Source organism: Maylandia zebra, linkage group LG22 (assembly GCF_041146795.1).
Source record: "Maylandia zebra isolate NMK-2024a linkage group LG22, Mzebra_GT3a, whole genome shotgun sequence".
NCBI lineage: Eukaryota > Metazoa > Chordata > Actinopteri > Cichliformes > Cichlidae > Maylandia > Maylandia zebra.
The window spans coordinates 10,984,014-10,997,998 of NC_135187.1; positions in this window are offsets into that span (position 1 = coordinate 10,984,014).

Below are 13,985 nucleotides of genomic sequence, written 5' to 3' on the forward strand. Positions count from 1 at the left end.
TTCACCCGCCCAACAGTTTATCCTTAAACAATAAAACTGTAATGAGCTGTAGAGATGATATCATTGTCGTAGTTGTTGTAGGAGTTGTGTTCATGGGATTTAAAAGAGTGTATATGGTTAAATCTGGCACCCAACCTTTCTAAATAAAAAACTGAACACCTCATTCAGATATTTAATAACAGATTTTTGGGCTTGCTGAGGGCAGCAGAAACAGGTACTAATTACTGACATATTATCGGTTTTTAAGGTAATTTGACAACTTGTTTGAGAACATCTGTTTTGATATCAAGCAGATGCAGTGCAGCAATTATTAGCTGTGTTTGTGTCTGCTTGGTGTACAGAACTTCAGTGTTCTCTTGCGTTTTACTTCCATCCATCCATCCGTCGTGAAAGGTGGGGTAGCCAATCTATTGCAGGGATAAACATACCGATACCACCCTGCACTTTCACATTTACGTATGTGGCCAAATTAGAATTGCCAGTTAGCCTTACCCATGCACGTCTGCGGGACTGTGATTATGGGAGGAAACAGGAGTACCTGCAGAGAACCGACTTAAGTACAGCAAGAGCAAATGCGACACAGAAAGGCCCCACCTGATGGAGTTCAACCTCTGCATCCCTGTTCTATCCCATTTTAGGTCTACTCTTTATTCAGTGCTATGAGTACCCAAACAGTAAAGTAAAAGCATCACAAATCTAAAACCCTCCCCCAAAAAACAGAACAGTTGGGTTTGAATTTTCTTTCATGGTTTCAATATGAGTCACACTTTGAAAGACAAGTATTTGTGTGATTAAAGAAATATTGATTAAAGCTGTGGTTTGTTGATTTCATGAGATACACAAAATTTCTGAAGGACACCTGCAGATTACTTGGAACACAAAGCGTCTCTGGCTTCGATACCAGTGAAATCCATTTTACTACTAGCTTAGACTTTGTCAGCATATCTCAATGACAAAGCCAAGGTCATCGCCTGCCCTGAGATCTGACAAGGTTCAAATCTTCAGAGACGAAGGAGAAAACGTCAGAAGCACAAACACAGCACATTCAGCTGACTGTAGGAAACTGCTGGATCAAAATCAGGATCATCTAGATGTTTCCAAGGACGATGAATGTGACAGGACAAAAAATGAATTGCAAAACTCCTAAATCTCAGTGAAGCTGCAAGCGTATTTACAAAAAGAACAAAAGGAAATAGTAATAATTGCAGTGGTTTTATTTATTTTTGGGATATCTTGTGTCAGTTTACCATAAAGGATTCTTCTGTTCTCAGACATAACTTTTGGAAGTGGGAAAGGTATCATGGTTACACAGAAATGATTGAAAATAGTTCCACCCAAATATACTTTGCTGTCATGCAAGCAATTATTTCCTGAAAGGTACGACTATTATTCAAATGCCAGATATCTCACTTTGGAATGGAACCTGCTTGATTTGCAAATGGCTGGTAATTTCATCCCCAGTTTGCAGGTTTACTTTGACTTGTATTAACAGATGGGAGATTACCAGCAAGGAAAACTTCATTTAAAAACATCTTCTAGTGAAAATTAAAGAAAAAATGCAGCAATCAGTATTTCAACAAACAGGGAAGTTTGCACATGCCTCTTTCATTGACTAACGCTGTGGCCATTGTTAAAGCCGTAATGGGATTTTTTTCAGGCTGCCTGAAATTTCATCGATTTCAATTCAGCAATTTAGCTTTTAGGCGTGCTGTGCAAAGCCGTTCAGTGTTTTGTGGATAAACAAGAGAGCCCTAAAGTCAGCTCTAGAACATATTGTAATATTTAAAGCCTTTGCAATGAATTGAGAGAAAGTGTCATTTTTTTCATTGTTGCTGTAGCATTTAAAATAAGTGGCAGGACCTCAGAGAAAAACCGGCATTCTCCAGATAAAGTTGTTTGTATGTAGTGTTGTATAAATGTCTAAAGTGTTTATACCTGTTTTGAATGGCACTTTTCAAAGGAGAAGTGAAATGCAGTGTGCTACAGATTGAAATGTTGAAATGGAAATAACAGCAGGACACACTCCTGGACAACCTCTTCACAAAAAATAATACTTCACGTTAGTCAGTGTTGTGATTATCAAAGTTGTTTGAAAAATAACCTGCATTCTTTCTAATGTCCAGTAGGGGGAGACTGCTTCAAAAGCATAAAGAATTCTGATTGTACAGAAACCTATGGGAAAAGGTTCCTTGGATTTATGACCTCAGTTAACTTATTTTCTGACCTTATCATTTTAATTAATAGTTTCAGGTCTTATTTAACTGAACAATATGCTCAGGTTGTAAATTATCGTATCAATTATTTAAAAAAGCAGGCTCATGTTTATTCAGTTTTTTCACTCAGCCCATCTAAAGTTAACCCAGAAGTTAACGATTCGTAACAGAACTTCACAACCTGGCGGGTGATGTCATGGTAGCTACACCCATCTTTTATGTACAGTCTGTGGTTAAAATGGGAGAAATGTCATGCTGCAAATGTCCAGCTGGTCACGAGCTGACTGGGGGACTTTTGCACCAAACTCAGCCATGAGTTACCCTGTAAAATGGGGTGCAGCATTTTAACATTTTAACTCTTTACGCCTCTGGCTGAATCTTGGAATTGCAGAGAATTTTTAGACGTGTGAGCAGTTAATGTGCTACACTGTTATGCTGATTTGACCTGAATAACTGCACTTTGTCAATCAGCAACCTGGAACAGCAACAAGCCTACACCTCAAAGCTCCTATAATTTACAAGAGGAAACAGGAAATGCTGTGTTAAACTTTAGCAACATGACATACATTGTAAGATAACTCAAAAAAGAGTTTTTATCCCCAGGTGACCATTGACATTACAGAATTTAGATAACGCTTCAAAATAACGTGCCTTTGGGTTTAGATGGCTGCTTAGGCAAGTATCAAAAGCAGTGATGTTCCTGCCCATACAAGACAGAAAAGGTTAAAACAACCTGACTGTAGTGATTAAACATCTCTACATATGCTTCTTTTCTATGTGAAATGATTTCTCTGCCTACTGGTGGAGGAATGATGCAGCTGGGTCACTTGCGGGGTCTATCCTCATCACTTCCTTCAGAGAACATGAAGAGATGCATCTACAGAAGATGAGATGAGCAGGGAGAGAGTGCGATGAGAGGCAGTGCAGCTGGGTGAGGTGAGGAGAGAAGCAGGGGGAGTCAACAGTACAGGAAAAACAATGAGGATGAGGTGAGAAGGGAAATATAAGAACCCCAAAAAGCAGTGAAATACTGAGAGGCTGAGAGCTTTGATTGAGTGAAGAGGAGAAAAGGGGAACAAGAGAGTAAATAGTAGAAGGTAAGGTTGCTAGAGGTGAGGATGAGGAAGACAAGAATTGGGGAGAGAAGGAAGACACGCAAACAATAGAGGAGACGAGCCGGGAATAGGGAAATGGGAAGAGAGGCGGTTTTAAAGAGGTAGACGAGGTGTGGATAAGTAAAGAGGAGGAGGAAGGTTTGGGGGGTAGGCAGCAGACAGTGTTTGTGTGAATGTGTGTGTTGGGGATAAGGAGAGAAAGAGAGAAGAGAGTCCGACACAGAAGGGTATTGCTGCATAAGCAGTCTGTCCAGCTGTCTCGCCTCTGAAAACCAACGGAGACGAGTGATGTCAGGAGTCTTCTCCTCAACATCTCTCTCTCTCACTCTGTTAACTGTTACTGCTTTATTTCTCTCTCTCTCTCTCCCTTCAGTTTGTCACTCTGGCTCTATCACTGCCTTCCCTTTACTTTCTTTTTTTTAATCCCTCTTTTGCTGTTTATTGGTTTATTCATGCAATGTTCTGATGTCTCGCAGTTGGAATCAAAGCTGGAAAACGAGGTCTGCATGCTCATGAATGTTTGCATGTGAGTGTGTATGTGAGGATTCACGTTGCACATAGTATGAAAGTGTATTTACTGGTGTTTTTATGTTTTCTGTCCATGTGAAATGCACTGTAATATGTGTTATTTATTTATTTTTTACCTCGAGGTGTGTGCCTGTGCTGTCTTATATGGTATTTCCATGTAATATTTGGTATGCATTTCAATCTCATGAGTTTGAGAGGAAAGTAAGACATTTGCATACACATTTGGGTTTTCACATGGTTTCTTACAGTGGAGGGAATGAGCTGACTAATGGGAAGTAACAGTTGACCAGATAGGCAGGTGTTGCACCATGCAGAGACATTAAATTGGCTCTGGGATGGGGAGACGGTACTGATGTCACATTTAGCCTGTCTTTAAGAAGCAGGAGCAAGTAATGGAGCGAGAGCGGGAGGAGGAGAGAGAGAGACACAGCCAAGCTGGCCGGATAATGACTTATGGTGTATATTATAACAGAGAGGGCTCATGCCACTCTCTGTATGCCTGTTAATGTAGCATATCCGAGGTGGCATTTTTTGAAAAATAAATAACACCATGCTCTTAATTTTCAAGATGCCATAAATGTAAAACCTAGTTGGTTATGGTTAGGGAATAATTATGCCACGATTGATGCTTTGTATCAGTGTTTTTTTTCTCATAGTTAACAGCTAATAGTTAACATTGATTACAAGTAGGTTATCATGCTGGCCTTGACCATGAACCACAATGTCCTTGGATGCATTGAACAGTCACAATTTCTGCTTGTCGTTCTTTCTCTCTTCATTTCCTGCTGTTTCTCTGTCACTATCAATAGAAACAGGAACACTTGCCCTTCCTCCTTGCCCCACAGCAGACAACAAATTGCATGGTTCTGCATTAGTGGAAGCATGCCATTTCTTATAGGTAAGGTAAAGAAGGGCAGCCCAGGAAGTTAGGTTTGTGTAACAGATCAGTTACTTTAAAGGGGCACATGATTTTTTTCGTTGGCAAAGAAGAATGTCATGAGTGTGCAGAGTTACCGTTTTCTAATGTAAAGCCTAAACTTCTGCAGTTTATGATGCAATCTCTATTACCAGCATCCATTTTGACATTTGGCCACTTTGCCAGCCATCCTGCTGCATCAGTGGAATAATTGAACAATGAAGCTTTGTGCATGTTATGTTTTTATTTTTGTCCGTGTGCCGTGTTTAGCTGCCTCAAGACTAAAAATGCTCAAGTTTTTACCTCTCAGGGACAGCAGTCATTCACACAACCACAAGTGGTCCTTGTCATATGATGTTTGTTTATATGCTGCTTGATAAGCTAAACTCTGGGCAGACTTGCAGGGCATAAAAAGATTCAAAAGTTACATAATTATTTGTAAGATATCCTCACAAAACTGCTCTACAGATCCAGGGAAAATAATCCAGATGTCAAATTACTGTCTGTCTCCATGTGTTTCAAGGCACCAGTTGGTTTCCAGTCACCACACTGAAAACCCCATGGTGCTCAAAGGTTTAGATAAGATGAAACTTTATTAATCCCTGTGGGGGAAAATTGACTCGTTGCAGCAGCAAATGCCAAGATGCATGAAAATGACTACAAGAGCTTTGTGTGCCGATAGTCCCGCAAACATGGAGTCGTCCCTGTCTGATGAAAACTTTATCCCTTTCACCACAATGTCAGCTTAGCAAGTAGAAAGAAAACCTTGCCTAATTATGAATGCGTTGCTTCAATAATCACCATAAGCAAAATTAAATGTGTGTCTAACAAAGTAGATTATCTTCCAGAATGCGATATTGGTCATATAACAAAAATTATATTATGAAGAATAATTGCTGCTATTTTTGTCCCTAACTCACTCTAATAATGTTTATCAACACGGTAATTAAATATGACAAATTCAAGATGAAATCTGGAAACATAAATATGTGAAACAGCTGCAATATGGCAGATGGAGAAGAGGAAACGGAGGCATTTAGATAAATTATGAGCTGTTAAGTAAATACGCTTAATTTTGTTGTGCTGGAAGCTCATGCTCTTGAAAGTCCATAGCTATGAATATTAACATTTATATTGCGCTAATAATGAGGTGGGGGTTTTTTTTCATTTTAGATACCTAATTAGATTTTTTTTAATGAGCATATATTTTTAAACAACTTTTCAACATTTAAAAACATACAACACCTTTGCATATGATTAGAGAGGCACAACTAACTGCAGCAAAAACCTTTAAAATAATGCAATTCAGACACACACATGCACGCACACACCAAAACATCAACTTTCTTTCTCAATGTTCGGTGTGCATCCACATTGAAGTTCTGATAGAGCTGACGTCTTTGCTTGCCACTACTTTCTAGACTATCGGCATCCCTCTATGTGTCTGTATGCTTTCATATGTAAGTATGCATAAAACACACGTGCTCATAGCTAAAGTATTTACATATTTATGTGTGTGTATTAAGTGCTAAAGAGTGCAGGCACGTCTTAGATCTCTCTATGCATGCGTGAGTGTGTGCATGTGTGTGCCACTGTGCCGCAGCAGGACTGACAGTTCCAATAAACATCAGCATTAAGGCAGAACTGAGCAGGAGAGTGGAACATCTACCTTCCACTGTGCTCACCCCCTCATCCTCTCTCTGTCTTTACTGTTTCCCCTTCGCCTGTTCTTTCACACTTTCCTTCTGCAGTTTTTTTCCTCTTTTTTTTTCTTTTCCCCCTCCTCCTCTCTGCCCCTGCCTCTCATGTCCAGGAGATACATAAATGTCTTTAGCAGTATACACAGCAGGGTAGTACTTACTGCAGCCCTCAGCGTGGTTGAAGAGGCCTTTATGTGTCAGCAGAAGTTACTGATAGAGTTACAGCCTGTTCTGGTTGATATGCCTACAGCTTTCTTAGCTCCCCTGGGTCTGCCTTATTACCCTGCATGATGTTGTTGCCAAAGTAAAACCCTGCAAATCAAATTTACATGGGTTTTTTTTTTTTGTCCTTTAAACTATTGAAAATTTACATCAGCCTTAATGTAATGTGTTCGCCTAATGTCAAGCTTCTTTCTTGCGTAACTCAATGGGATAGCAGTGGGACCTGTACTCAGCAGTTTTGCATCCTCTGGGAAAAAATGCATTCTTTATGGATTTGATTTTTAGAGAAATAATCTTGCAGGTTGCTGAATATTTTAATTAGTGAATTGATTTAACAAAATACAAAAAGGGATTATAGCATAGCATCAATAAAATAAAAGAATTCACGAATACTGTTAACCTTTTAAGCTCTCGGTAATTGTTTTAAATTTCACTAATATTAAGTCAATAGGATTTATTTTCAACTGAGAGTGTAATTTTAAAAATACCATTAAACATTGATTACTTTATCTAATCCAAATTGATAATGAGAGACTGAATAAAAACCAAATAACAAGGACTCTGTAATACTGATGACATTGAACCTAAACTAGGAATTCTAAACTGAATGAAGCAAATCTTTCATCCACTTTAGTCATAGGATCGGTCATAGATACCACCATTTTATTTTAGTTTTTATGTATTTAAATAACGAGTATAGCTTGATCCCAGAATATGGGACCCTCAGGAAGAACACTCAGCCCATGTCAGTAAGAACTCTTGCCAAACTCTTGCCAAACCAAACATATCAGCACTGAAAGTCATCTTGTTTGAGTCGAGGTAGTGAAATATTTGACTTTTAAAGCAAAAGTGGAATTGGTTAAACTGTCAAGAAGGAGGTTCAGCCTCTTGAACTTCATTAATCTGCCACTGGCCCAGACGTCATGAACTTAAACCTTAAAGTATTGTCACATAAATGTACAAGTTTATGGGATACTAACATATTGCTAACATTAAAAAAGGTCTTTAACTAGGAAATTCATGTTTTATGTCATTGGTAAATGGTCTGTATTTGTATAGTGCTTTACTTGGTCCTAAGGACCCCAAAGCGCTTTACACTAAACACAATCATCCACACATTCACACACTGGTGATGGCAAGCTACATTGTAGCCACAGCCACCCTTGGGCACACTGACAGAGGTGAGGCTGCCGGACACTGGTGCCACCGGGCCCTCTGACCACCACCAGTAGGCAACAGGTGAAGTGTCTTGCCCAAGGACACAACGACTGAGACTGTCGGAGCCGGGGCTCGAACCGGCAACCTTCCGATTACAAGACGAACGCCCAACTCTTGAGCCACGATCGCCCCAGCCATTGGGAACCTCATTCGTTTTTTTTAAATTTTATTTTCAGCCTTAGTTTGCAGAAAAGCTTCAGAGCACTTTTAAATATACTTCATTAATAAAACACCTTACACTACAAGCCACATTCACCTATTGACACTCTCTGTTGTAGACATACAGCACTATACATTTCAGAAGGACATATTTTGCAGGGAGGCGGTTTTGGAGTTCAGCCAAGAATTAAATCTGTTTCTGACTTTGTGATTAATAGATGACCTCCTGAGCCACAACTGCACAGATGATAGATGATGCTTATACTGATTGGAAAAACCTGATTAACTAAGTATCTTTTTAAGAACGAAGAAATTAATTTGTTTTTGTCTCAAATAGTCTTTCAAATCCGCTATCCCTTTGCAAAGGACATAAATATCCTAGATGTTTGGATATCGTTTGCTTTTCCCTACCAGTAAAGAGTTTAAAGTTAGGGTTAGGATTTTATTATGTTTAAGAAAATTGTGGATTTATTGGTACATTTAAAAATATTCACACATAGTACTAATAACACAGTTAATAACACAGCTGATAATTAAAGGTAATGAATTACTCTTTCCACTTCCTCTCACATATTAGTTAATTTTAGTTTAATGTGCCATATCCAAACATTTTATGTTGAAAGGGATAGGAAGCTGCTTAGTCTTGTCCCCTCTCATCCCTTGCCCTCTTGTCTTTTCCCACTTTTTTTCTCCCCACCTGCAGAGTGGTCAGGTCACTGTTGTGGCAGTCCTTGATGGATGGACTTCAAGTAAACAGTACTATTGTCTGCGAGACAACTGAAAGACAGTGAGGACCAACACAGCAGAGTCCTGGCCAGCCAAGCAGGGAAATGTGAGATGAGACTATTAGGGCAAGTTTTTGGGCAATTATCCTTTAAAATTAAATACTCACTTATTGCACCTTTACATAACTTGTGCATGAAATTCAGTGGAAACTTTGTAATCAAACCTCACTCACTTTCTACAACTGAGTATTCAAAATTGGGCCTGCATTTGCTAGTCATGATAAAATGCTCTGCTCATATTTGCTGTCCTACATGTCAGAGTTGGCATATAGCAGAGCTCTCCTGTCTCTGACATGCCGCCATATGGTGAGGCAAAAACAGTCTGTTATTGCGTCGTGGGTATTGGTAATGGGACCTGAGCATCTTTTGTAATATGCAGCTCTAAGAAGTAAACACAGACATACCAAAACCTATAGCTTTGTTCTGCGTCACTGCCATGTGATGAGACAATCTGGTTAACCAGTAGTGAACTACTGGTTATACACTGTTATTTAGTCATGGAGTACATTTTAACTAGAAAAAAAATTCAAGCTGGATTAAATACACAGAAATTTCAATTCAGATTAAATTATAGTTACATTTGTTTTATAGAGATTTGCCATGGAGATACGTTTTGCAGATTAGCATATATGATACGTATGGCCTTTCATGTTGGTGATAACTTACTGGCTTACTTACTTTATTACTTACTTTAATGAGCACCTTGTCACTATATTGTATTACTTTAATTTGAAAGCCCCTCAAATTATTTCTTTTGTGCAGCCTATTTTAAAACAAGCTATACCACTAAAGTTGCTTTAAGTGTGTTACTGGCCAGTCTTCTATATAAGATGCTAGTATGTGTATACAAATGTATTTCAGGATGTTAAAATCCTAAATTTAAATATCACTAATGCATGAATAATACTTTCATCCACCGCCAAGCACATGTTGTAGATGGGCAGCATTGGGCAGTGCTTAATGACACCACACCCATTTGTGTTGACAAAATGCTGCTGGTTTCTCTCCACATCGCTTTTGTTTCCCCATCAGTCCTTTCTTGTCTCACTTCCATCTGTGCACTCTCTCCCCCCACCACACTCCCCTTACCCCGTTCCCTCCCTCCTTCCTGCCTTTCTCATGCAGACAGCTGATGTTGGCGTGTCAGCAGTACAGTTATTTTTCAGGTGAAAGCTGCTGCTCCTATAGAAGTGTGTGCGCCTTTGTGTGTCAGAAGGAATCTATTTGTGTGTATGTGTTTGTGTCTGAAGGTCCATATATCTGCTGTCTATAGGCTGTATGTGTAAAAGTAAGTTCTGTGTATGTGTGTGTGTGTGTGTGTGTGAGACAAAGTGATAGAGACAGTAACAGAAACAGTGTTTGAGTGCAACTGTAGGAATGTGTGCATACAGCTAACATACTTTCAATATGGGTGTGTGTCTGTGTGTGTGTGTGCTTATTAGTTACTGTGCAGTGCTTGCTGCATCATGCAATTGCTCTGCATTTGCTGCATAAGGTATAACTGTGCACTACACCCTATGTGACGCATTGGATAGCTCTATTGTTTTGCTGCATTGAGTACTTATTCAGTCCTATCTCCATCTCTGCACCAGGGAGAACTACTGTTTCAGTATATCTGCATTAATGCTGAATACTCCAGGGTGTTCAGGCTACAAGCAGCATCTGGGACCTTCTGCGTCTCACTGCCGCTGCAACCTCTTAACCCATTTCTACTTGACTGAATATTCAGTAAGATTAACTATCCATTTGGAAGCAAGAGTAAAGTCAGTTAAAGGCTTGCTGCTACAAGTACTAGGTATTACCATGATCTGGTCCATTTGCTACAGTAAATACACAAACAATATAAAAAAGGGTTCTTTCTGCTGTTAAGTTCCATCCATGCTTCCTAACAAAAAATAGCTCCAGTTTCAAACTTTGAGGGAAACAGAATGCAAGTAAAAAACACAGAATTGTCTGCATTTGGGAAAAAAAAATCTTCCTTTTTAATACATGGAATCAACCAACAATCCATGGCTACTTTGCACAAAAGGGGAGTTTTGCTGTGACTAGAATACGCAAAGAACACCCAAATACATGTCAGCAGTTAGATTTCTATCCAAACTTAATGCAAAATGCATCAAAATGTATTTGAAAATACATACTAATGCTAATTTCCACTAATGTGAATATTAAGGACTTGCTTTATGGGGATAAAAGGAGTTGCATAATGTTTGAGAAGGAGGAAATGCAATAGGAAAAAAGATCCTGGTAAACCCCAGATGGTAAATGATACAAAAACCATGATGATGGTATGCAATGTCTGCTCATTTCATGTGTATTTGAGTAACATTTCCTCATTCCTCGACTCTGATCTCATGTTGTCTGCTACACAGTTGTCATCTGTTCAGGGACATTGATTATTGAATCCATGCTTCGTTTACATCATGATTACTTTGCACAATTTATTTTTATCACACAGCAGTTCTCCATCTCAGCCAAGCTTGGACTTTTTTCTCACCATTTTTTATGTTTTTATTGAATGTTCTGTTTATACCCAAGTGCCCAAGTGTTCATATTTGTAAATGTTCACAAAGGATCCCAAGTAATGGACAACAGAAGGTAGACAAGATCCATGCCCTCTGTCACCTGTAATCAGACTGCTGGACTACTGATTTCATATTTTACTGCTTAAGAAAATGGCTAAGTTCACTATACTCGCTAACTACATTGTTTTATGAAATTTCTATTTTAATTGAACAGTTTACCCAGCTGTCAATATGACTGTCTTTTTTTTTTTTTACTGTGCAATTATGCTGCCGTATATTTATAAAACTTTGTACTGATGTTGATCTTGGCTGCGTCTTCCTTTTTGCCATCTGTCTCATATTTGCTCAGCCTGGCAGCACAAACTCTGTTTCTATGCAACAAGAAATTTGTGATGCTAAAGGAGGCATCTAGCATTTGCGGGAGAAATGACCATGTCGATCAGGAAGCAAGCTATTCCCTTGCTACATTTGGATACCGGCCCCCCAGTTCGCAATCCATGTAGCTCAGACACTGTCTTCCATGCTGATGACCGCATTATTTCCAGCATCTCTGTAAACCAAAAGGGATATGAGCATCTGAAAACAAACTTACCGCAGAAAAAAAACAAACCATTCCATTTCTCTTGTTATCTTCGCTCTGCCATTCTCTTATTCCCCTTCTGTCACTCAGTGGCTGCCATTACATTCCTCATTCTGTTTCCTAGTCCCTCCCACTCTCCCTTCCTCTGCCCCCAACCCCCAAACACGCATTCTTTCAAAGTAGTGGAGAAGTGACGGATTGACTGAATATCTTTCTCTCTGTGGGAAATGAGCCTGCTAATGTGGCAAACTCAGCTTGTTCCATATTCATCTGTAAGCCTGTGTAACACTGTGTGACTATTGAGGCTGCTGTGTGCATGGAGGCACATCTGCTTCCCTTCCAAAAGTCAAACGGAGCGCAAAATGAGTGGTGAATATAAATCCATTTCCTGTCTCTTTCAGGTCTTCATCAGTCCATCTCGCCGCTATTCATTCTCTCTTGTGATCCCCTTCCTCTGTGACACCTTTCCATCTCCCATTTCACCTGCTGTCACACACACACATGCTATTATGATTTTGTGCCACTATTGTGCTGTCCTTTTTTCTTTCTTCTTTTCTTCTTTAATCAGGCTATCCTTCATTCGCCTTATCTTCTTTCTAACTGTCTGCACCACCATCCTAACAGTTTTGACAGAAGAGGCTGTTATGAAAAGGTATCAGAGAGTCAGGTGGACTGACAGACGCCACAGACAGACGCCTCACCATCTGGTGAGCAAATGGTAAATGGCCTGTATTTATATAGCGCTTTTCTAGTCCCTAAGGACCCCAAAGCGCTTTACATATCCAGTCATCCACCCATTCACGCACACATTCACACACTGGTGATGGTAAGCTACATTGTAGCCACAGCCACCCTGGGGCGCACTGACAGAGGCGAGGCTGCCGGACACTGGCGCCACCGGGCCCTCTGACCACCACCAGCAGGCAACGGGTGAAGTGTCTTGCCCAAGGACACAACGACCGAGACTGTCCAAGCCGGGGTTCGAACCGGCAACCTTCCGATTACAAGGCAAACGCCCAACTCTTGAGCCACGATCGCCCACAGCAAAAAGGGAGGGCAGGAAAGCGAGAGAGTCACTGAAAGTCATTAGGGATGGCTGCAGAGATTAAAGTATAAATAATCCAAAAGTCAATCAGACACAATATTGCGGTCTAGTACCACAACCTCAGAAGACCTGGCTGGATAGCTGGGCGGCGGCGGGGGGGGGGGCAGTATTAAACAGTGGCTTAAACAGTGAATTACAATAGATAGTCAACAAACCACCCCAGGCTTGTTGGGCTGTTTCACGAGGCCTGCTATCAGTGAATGTTAAGTAAGTATACAGTGGAGCTGAGAGCACAGCAGAGATGAGGTCATTTCACAATGAAAGCTTGTATGCCTGAGAAAAGGTTTTATCCGAGTAGTTTACTGAATTACAGGGATACAACTGAGCCTCTTGAATGTTACACTGACACGTAGCAAATTTTACTTCAAATATAGGGAAAGCCAGAAATATTTTATGAACATCAATTTTTGGCAAACAAAGAATTCATTTGTAATGTATTGTATGATTCAATTTTGTCTACTCAAGGATCTTGGCGAAACTTTATAAGTTGCACTTTAGCAATTCCACTTGTTAAATAAAAAGTAAAAACAATGGCTAATGTAAATGTTATCTTTCACTCAATATTGCATCCTTGTGGACTTTTAGACCACTTTCAGTAAAGCTGAAAGCTGGAAGTGACTTTCTAACCACTTATACTATTTATAAGCACATTTGTGATTTGGTCACGGACCACAGACAGCAAGCACCCAGATTCTTTCCCAAAATAATGTCACTGGATAAGAGAGACACTGGGTTTCCATCTAAGACCACGTGTGTGAGTGGAATAGCCTGCAGTGTAAACGCCCTGAGGTGACATCTCGGTGCAGGAATGAAAATGGGAGATGCTTGTTGTTTTCTTCAGCCATGAATTGGCCTCCAAGGCCCACAATCTCAACAAAGATTTCTTCTGTAACAGCCTGAAGTGTCTGAGGGAAAACCT